This window comes from Vipera berus, assembly GCF_964194415.1.
Source record: "Vipera berus genome assembly, chromosome: 2".
NCBI lineage: Eukaryota > Metazoa > Chordata > Lepidosauria > Squamata > Viperidae > Vipera > Vipera berus.
Genome location: NC_138203.1, coordinates 165,064,249 through 165,072,701, shown reverse-complemented (window position 1 = coordinate 165,072,701; position 8,453 = coordinate 165,064,249).

Here is an 8,453-nt window from a genome sequence, read left to right as displayed (position 1 = left end):
AGGGGGGCTGTAACACTGACGCGCTGGACGGTGGAGGGGAGCACGGAGGAGGGGTGGGGGAGCACGAAAGGGGGGATAAGGGCATACACTCACCTGGAGTCTGTGTGGGAGCTCAGGCACAAAGGGCGGGGTGACGGGCGGAGAGCTGGGAAGGGGGCGGGTTTTGAGCGGACTCAGCCAGATGCTGGTTTGCATGGGGAGGGGTGGGGCTAATCACCCCCAATGTATAAAAGATGCGTTGGGACGGCTAGCTCCCAACGCTGACTTTGTATCTGCTAGGATTTTTCTGAAGTAAAGAAAACCTCGTCGTCACCCGTACCACGTTGTCATCGTTCTTTCAGCGTGGATGGCTGTGACACTGGCTCTGCTTGTCAAAATGTCACAAAAGATGATCACATGATTCCTAGACATCACAACTGTCATAAATATGAACCAGTTATCAAGCATCTGAATGTAAATCAAGTGACCATGGGAATGCTGCAATAGTCATAAGTGTGAAAAATGGTCATAAGTCCCTTTTTTCAGTGCTGTTATAACTTTGAACGGTCACTCAATGAACTGTTGTAAGTCAAGGACTATGTATATATGGTAGCAGAGCTCCCCAATCTTTCTGGCTTGGCAGCCCGGAAGGAAAGGGAGAAGCAGAGAAATGTACGCATGCGTGGCCCGTACGCACTTGCACAAATGGGTACATGCATGATGGCAGCACTAGCATGCGTGCGCATGTGCAAGTGCAAGTGGCCTGTGTGTGCCCACACACATGCACAAATGGGCAGCGCGCATCCACGGCACCAGCGCTGGTGCCCACATGGATGTGCAAACGGGCCACTAGTGCCTGTGTGACGCTGGCGGCGGTGCTAACATCTCCACACATGCGCAAATGGGGCTGCTAGTGCCTGCACGGCAGTGTTACCATGAGTGGGGGGCTTGCCAGCTATTCCCGGGGCCCAGTGGCCAACAGGCCATGGCCTGGTACCGGGTCACAGACCATAAATTGGGGACTCCTGCTATATAGCAAAGAAACAGCCACATCCCCTCCTACCCAAAGATTACAGGTAATTTCTCTGTGAATTTATTTAATTGGTTAATTTGTCATTTCTGTCTTTATGACATCTGATTTGTGCATAGTATGTGGTTTTACATATAGTTAAATTATGTTCCATGGTTAAGTGTAGGTTCCAAAGACACTAACTGATATACTTCACAAAAAAGAAAATCCACACTGATTATTTTTATTTTTGAAAAAAGGACAGTCATAACGCAATGACTTAACATGCTTTTTAAAGATATGCCATAATTTATAAGAGACCCAGTTTGATTTAGTGGTTGAGGCATCAGGCTAGCAACCGGGAGATCTTGAGTTCTAGTCCCAGCTTAGATACAAAGTCAGATGGGTGACCTTGAGCCAGTCACTCACTCTCAGCCCCAGTAAGGAGGCAAAGGCAAATCACTCCTGAAATCATGCCAAGAAAACATCCTTGCACATGTTCAGTTATATATGTGTACATTGATCTGGTGGTTTCAAAGCATTCCAATGGGCTACTATGGAGCTGGCTGCAACGAAAGATTGATTTTTAAAAGGATTAACAAGTGTACTAGGATGCTGCAAAAGCTTTCTGTTCGGTGTGCCATCAAATCTGCCCTCTAGGGTAAACTTTGTGCTAGTGAGATTGTTGCAAGCTCTGTGAAGTGTTGCATTCCAATAAAACTTGAGCTTGCCAGCAAAATTCAGCTGGAAGGCCTTACGCTAAGATTCCAATAATTTGCTATTAAACTGCAAAGTGAGGCGCTAACTAGAAGTGCGATGGAAGTCCGCGTTTTTCTGCATGTACTGAATGAAACCAAATAACTTCAAAGCAATCAAGACTGAAATAATTGTTTAGAAGAATACAATCCACTATGTCACTGCAGCACAGGGGCAGGTAAGCCCCTCTCTCTTCTTCTTGGATAGTCTTGAAGCATCACAGGCCAGACAAAGAGAATGTGGGTAGAGCAGGGAATGAAAGAACAGAGACCATTTACAGTAAATATCCACTTGCGGTTCAGTGCTTTCCTAAGCTTCTCTGGGAAGTTGTGTGTGAAGAAATCCAGGCACAAAGATGATCAGTCTCTGAAGAATGGGAAGCTTTAGCTCCTCCCTTCCTTGACCTATTCAGTGGGTTATCCCTGACTCAGGGACAAGCAACCAAGAGCTGGAACTGGATGCAGCTGGAAGTTATCTTGTGCTTTGACTGGGAAACAATAAAATTTTACAATTATTCAACAGTTACGGAGCCTTGTTTCAGCAGAATATGGTATTTCCTATCTTGCCGGAATATAAGAATGGCAGTAAAAAGGTAAAGGTAAAGGTTCCCCCGCACATGCGTGCTAGTCGTTTCCAACTCTAGGGGCCGGTGCTCATCTCCGTTTCAAAGCGGAAGAGCCAGCGTTTGTCCGAGGACGTCTCCGTGGTCATGTGGCCGGCATGACTAGACGCCAAAGGCGCACGGAACGCTGTTACCTTCCCACCGTAGTGGTCCCTATTCTTCTACTTGCATTTTTACGTGCTTTCAAACTGCTAGGTGGGCAGAAGTGATGGCAACACACACTCACTTACTTAGAGTACGATAATTTCCCTTCAAGTTCACATCCTTCCTTCACATTGGGCATTTCTCTGGCTGTCTACAGAATATCTGAATAATACCTGTGAGGGAGGAGCTGCAAAGCTGAAAAACCATCATCCCCTTCTAACCCTGCTCTGGCAGCATAAGCCCAGGAGCTGAGAGGCTGCAAAAGGCAAAGTCTCCAGTCAATGGGGATCATCCACAAGCCTCGCAGGGGATTTCAGCCAAAATGCTAGCACGGCTGAGTTGCCCAACCCACTGTTGTTGAACCAGAAATATACTAAATCAGTCCTTGAATACAGGGTACAAGTAGGGGTCACGGAGGTTGAAAGCTGGCTTCATACTGGTAGAGAGATCATGCATGGGACTGCTAATTGTTGGAGTGGAGGTTCTTTGAGCAGCTTTCGGTTTTTACAAGTGGAATTTTGTCGCGGTGGCTCAGTGGGTTAGGACGCTGAGCTTGTCAATCAGATGGTCAGCAGTTTGGCTGGTCGAATCCCGAGTGCCGCGTAACAGAGTGAGCGCCTGTTACTCGTCCCAGCTTCTGCCAACCTAGCAGTTCGAAAGCACGTAAAAATGCAAGTAGAAAAATAGGCTGGCTCTTCGGCTTTGAAATGGAGATGAGCACCGGCCCCTAGAGTTGGAAATGACTAGCATGCATGTGCGGGGGAACCTTTACCTTTAATTATGGCATGTGCCTACAATCAGGAAAAGCTATTTTTCACTATCAGTGGCAGTTGGAAATTTTGGACCTTCCCCATCTTACCAAATGATTCCCAGCAACCCTAGCTAGTCTGGTCAGCAATAAGAGATACTGGAAATTGTAAGGAAGGAATAGCTGGAGGATCACATAGTTCTCATCTGTGGATTTTCAGCACTCCCATTGCTTCTTCTTGTTGGGAGATCTTATGAGGTCCTGCAGCTGGAATGGGTAGAATATTTAGCGGTGGCAAGGTCATGTTGCCCAGGGTATACCACGAGGAGGTTAGCCTATATTGCACCCTAGTCTGAATTGCACCCCAATATATTATTATTATTATTATTTTAAGTATGTTTTATTAATTTTTTAACATAAGGAGCCTTGGTGGAGCAGTGGGCTAATGCCTCCTTAAGTAACACCAGCTGCCTGCAATTAGTGCAGGTTCGAGTCCCACCAGGCTCAAGGTTGACTCAGCCTTCCATCCTTCCGAGGTAGGTAAAATGAGGACCCAGATTGTTGGGGGCAATTAAGCTGACTTTGTAAAAATGCCACTTGGGGGGGCCCAAAAGCCCTAATAAGCAGGCATATACATAGAATGAAGGCTATTGCTAGGCACATTGGTTTGTGCTTAAATTGTAAGCCGCCCTGAGTCTTTGGAGAAGGGCGGGATATAAATGGGATTAAAATAAAATAAAATAAATAATCACCTTAATACTCAGTAAACAGTGCATTGTCTGGGTTTACATTTAACAAACATTCACTAACAATTAAATTCTATAATCTATAATCCAAATGATAACTTTACTTGATTTCCTCTTTTCCCCATAGTGTTCTCTTTTACCAACCTTAAGTTAATACAATTCTTATCGTTTTAATAAATGATAATTAAGTATAAAAGTTTTCTAATATTTCTACAAATAATAATCACATCAATATAATATTCCTTTTCTAGTCATTCTGGTTGTCTCATCATATATCCTGTTTATAGTTCTTGTTTACATTTGTTTTTCCCACAATGTTCTTACTGGTTAAGATTTTCTCAGAGTTAATTACATTTAAATATTTAAATCTACTTTTTCTCATGTAAATCAACCTAATACTTTTACCTTTCTTAAGGAATAAATAAGACTAAAAAGAGAAAGAAGAATAAGAATAAGAATAAAATAAAAAGATAGTATGCTACTCAAAATCCCTATTTGCACTAAGACGCTGAGCTTGTCGATTGGAAGGTCGGCAGTTTGGCGGGTCGAATCCCGAGTGCCGCGTAGCAGAGTGAGCGCCTGTTACTCGTCCCAGCTTCTGCCAACCTAGCAGTTCGAAAGCACGTAAAAATGCAAGTAGAAAAATAGGGACCACTACGGTGGGAAGGTAACAGCGTTCCGTGCGCCTTTGGCGTCTAGTCATGCCGGCCACATGACCGCGGAGACGTCCTTGGACAAGCGCTGGCTCTTCGGCTTTGAAACGGAGATGAGCACCGGCCCCTAGAGTCGGAAACGACTAGCACGCACGTGCGGGGGAACCTTTACCTTACCTTTACCTTATATTAATGCTGTATTCTATAATGCCATATAAAATGTCTGTCTGTCTGCCCATCTATCTGTCTCTATGGATTCAGGCTGGAGCTATACAAAATATAAGTGCACACTATTAAATTCCCATTCTTATCATTTCAGCTGGGTTCACAGATTGTCCTAAGCTGGATCAATTTAGTTCAATGGCTGATGGAAAGAGAGAAGGCCTGATGATGGGCCAGTGAAACCTAATGGATGGAGACATTACCCTTTTAACCATGGCCAAGATTTTTTGTTTTATTTCCCCTTGCCCTTTGAAGAACAGTTTTTATAAATCATGTTGAATCTATATTAGTGCTTATAATAGGACTTCGTGTACATTTTATCACTGCTGTTATGGAATTTATTGTGCAGAGGTCTCCTTGTGCTACCAAAGAGTTGCACAGACAAGGAAGGGCACTGAGAGCAGTAAAAATCACACACAGAAATACACTGAGTTCTAAAAGCAAAAAGTATTTTACTTTGAGGTGGTGTAAAAACAAAAATGCACAGTCAAAAATAAACAGTCCAAGTCATACACAATAGCAACAGTCCAAGGAGTAATCCAAACTACAAAGTCTTCTTACCGGTCCAGAGGTCAATACACAGTTCAGGTTTACAACAGTAGTAAACCAACAGCAGAGCAAAAACAGTAATAGTAGAGATCAGTGAATTCAGAGAGAGAAAGAAGCTACGTTCCTAGCTTCCTCTTATGGCCATGAGAACACTTACACACCCATTGGCCAATTAACTTCTTAAAGACATAGCATTATGGTTAATATATTTTCAACCCAACATTGTAGGCTAACACCATATGCCTAACATTCTCCCCTTTGGGTAGAATAATATATAACTCTTACAATCTTATGCACATTCTTTCACAATTAGCATTGTGTTTCACAGCACTTTGTACCTTCGTAAAATGGTTTGCAATATTTACATCAGATGAACAATACTCTAACTGTATTAATTTATCTTTGATACATTGTCTGACATTCAAATAACGAAGATCAGTATGTTTAGATCTTGTTCTTACTGCAGCACTATTAGCCATCTTTATCGCAGCTTGATTGTCCTCATACACAATAAATGGATCATTTACATTTAAACCCATATCTAACAATAATTGTTTGTACACTAGCAGTTCTGTACATAACACTGATAGACATGAAAATTCAGCCTCCATTGTAGACAAGCTTATGTGTTTCTGTCTAAGACTTCAACTCCCTGTTCATTGCAGCTTTCCATGATGCCTGTTCCTTTTCAGGATACATCCTGATCTCATCATAGTTAGAAGGTACTGAACTAACTTGACATATTACACTGGCTTCATAGCGATCAGGTGGATGTCTGATGCGCGTTGAACGCCAAGGAATTACAGGGCTTTGAATTTCTGTCTCCTTTCCTTCCTCTGATTCATCTTTTATCTCCCCTATCTCCTTTTTATCTTTTATATTTACAGGAGATGTATTATCATTACTAGTTACGTTATCAGAGGAGTCCTCAAACACTAGAGGATCAGTATTAACAGTTTCTTGCTCTAACCTATCCCAACCAACGTGCTCAAGGAACTTTGCACTAGCACTGTTATATACATTAGTTGTGCCTCGTTCCCAGAAACGATAGGATCTGTGGTTAGCTTCGTAACCTACGAAGTATAATTGCCTAGCCCTATGTTGGCCTTTACTCCTGAGTTGTGCAGGAATGTGGACCCAAGCTGGGGTGCCAAACGTGTGCAGGTAATCAAGGTTTGGTCTTCTACCATGCCATATAGTATATGGTATTTTACCAGTAGAAGTATTAACAACTATATTCAGAACATGGTTTGCACATTTTGCTGCCTCCCCCCACAGTCTATCTGTTAAGCCAGAATCTCTTAACATCGTTCTCATCATGGCTTGTAACGTTTGCCCACGTCTCTCAACAAATGCATTATGTTGTGGCCTATAAGGGGCTGAATGTTTATGCTCAATGCCAGCTGATTCTAGCATATCAACAAAACGCTTATTTGTAAATTCAGTACCATTATCAGTAATTATGCACTGAACCTTTCTCTTTGTTTTTCTCTCCACGAACTTCAGCCAGTTTGCAAATTGTTGGAAAGTGTCTGCCTTTGACTTAAGCAGATAACAAAAACCATATCTAGAGTAGTGGTCCAATATACTTAAAATATAACATGACCCTCCTAAACTTGGTTTCATGGGTCCAATTAAATCAGCAAACACAACTTCCAAAGGTACAGTTGTTTTGAAGCTGTTTATCCTGTTTGCAGGAGTTGCCTTGCTCTTTTCCTGATTACAGGCATTGCAATTCAAATACTTACTACATGGCTTCAGTTTAACTCCCTCTACTAATTCCACTGTTTTACGTAGTGAGTTAAAGTTTACATGCCCTAACCGCCTATGCAATAAATGTATACATTCATCATGTGGCTTCTTGTTCTCACATATCGAGTTAGCTTTAACTGTACTAACCTGGTTACTTGTGAGAACGAATAAACCATTTTTCAAATTTGCAGTTACACAGGTTCCATTCCTCTCAATAGTGCATTGCTCCCCTCTGAATGTTACCACAAACCCAACTTTAACCAATTCCCTTACAGATAACAGGTTGAATCTTAGCTTAGGTATATATAACATAGGTAACTGTTCATCAATGCATGGACAATAGGAATTACCTTCACCAGAGGCCTTCATCCTCCAACCATTGGCCAGTGAAACATATTGGTTGCTGTTTTTCATATTAATAAACCTCTTTTTCACTTTAGTAATGCATTGTGAAGCCCCACTATCAACAACCCACAATTCATTATTTCTGGATGTTGATTCACCAGAAATAGCCAAACCAATGCCCTTCTTAGCCTTCCCACTGCTATTCACATTCTGTTTTTTACCCTTTCTACAGAATTTGGCTATATGCCCTCTAGCCCCACAAGAAAAACATTTCTTGACGTTGTAAGCAGTGGTGAATTGCTGCTCCTCTTGTGGCTGTGTCTCTCTCAGCTGGTCTCTGTCACGCCTCCTTCTGGACTCTTCCAGCAGTCTCCCAGTAATGTTAGTCAATGTCAGTTCCTCTCTGGTCAGGACTTCCAAAGAAGAAACATACTCATCATAACTCTCATCCAAAGATGACAGAATAATGTAGACCTGATGCAACTCTGAAAAAATCAGCTCCTTTTCATGAAGCTCTTGAAAAGTTGCCTTCATGTAATTTAAATGGGTCAGCATATCTCCATTCTTCTGCAGACGAGCTCTAAACAGCTTACGTGTAAGGTGTATATGTGCACCCACACTGTCACGAACATAAAGCCTTCGCAAAACATCCCAACACCTAGCAGCAGACTCCTCACCACGAATATGGACAAGCTGCTGGTCATTCAGTGTTAGTCCAATAATGCAAAGAGCTTTCTCATTGCTACGTTTAAAGTTGTCTAACTTCTTTGCATCCTCTTCGTCATCTGGATCCCAAGCAGTAGTATCTGGTGGGTTATTTACAACAGTCCATAGTCCTTCCTTGCGCAAAAGCAAGCAGCATTTTGTGGACCAGGAAACATAGTTTGTCCCATCCAACCGGGTTATCCAGGAGATGCCTGACAACTGT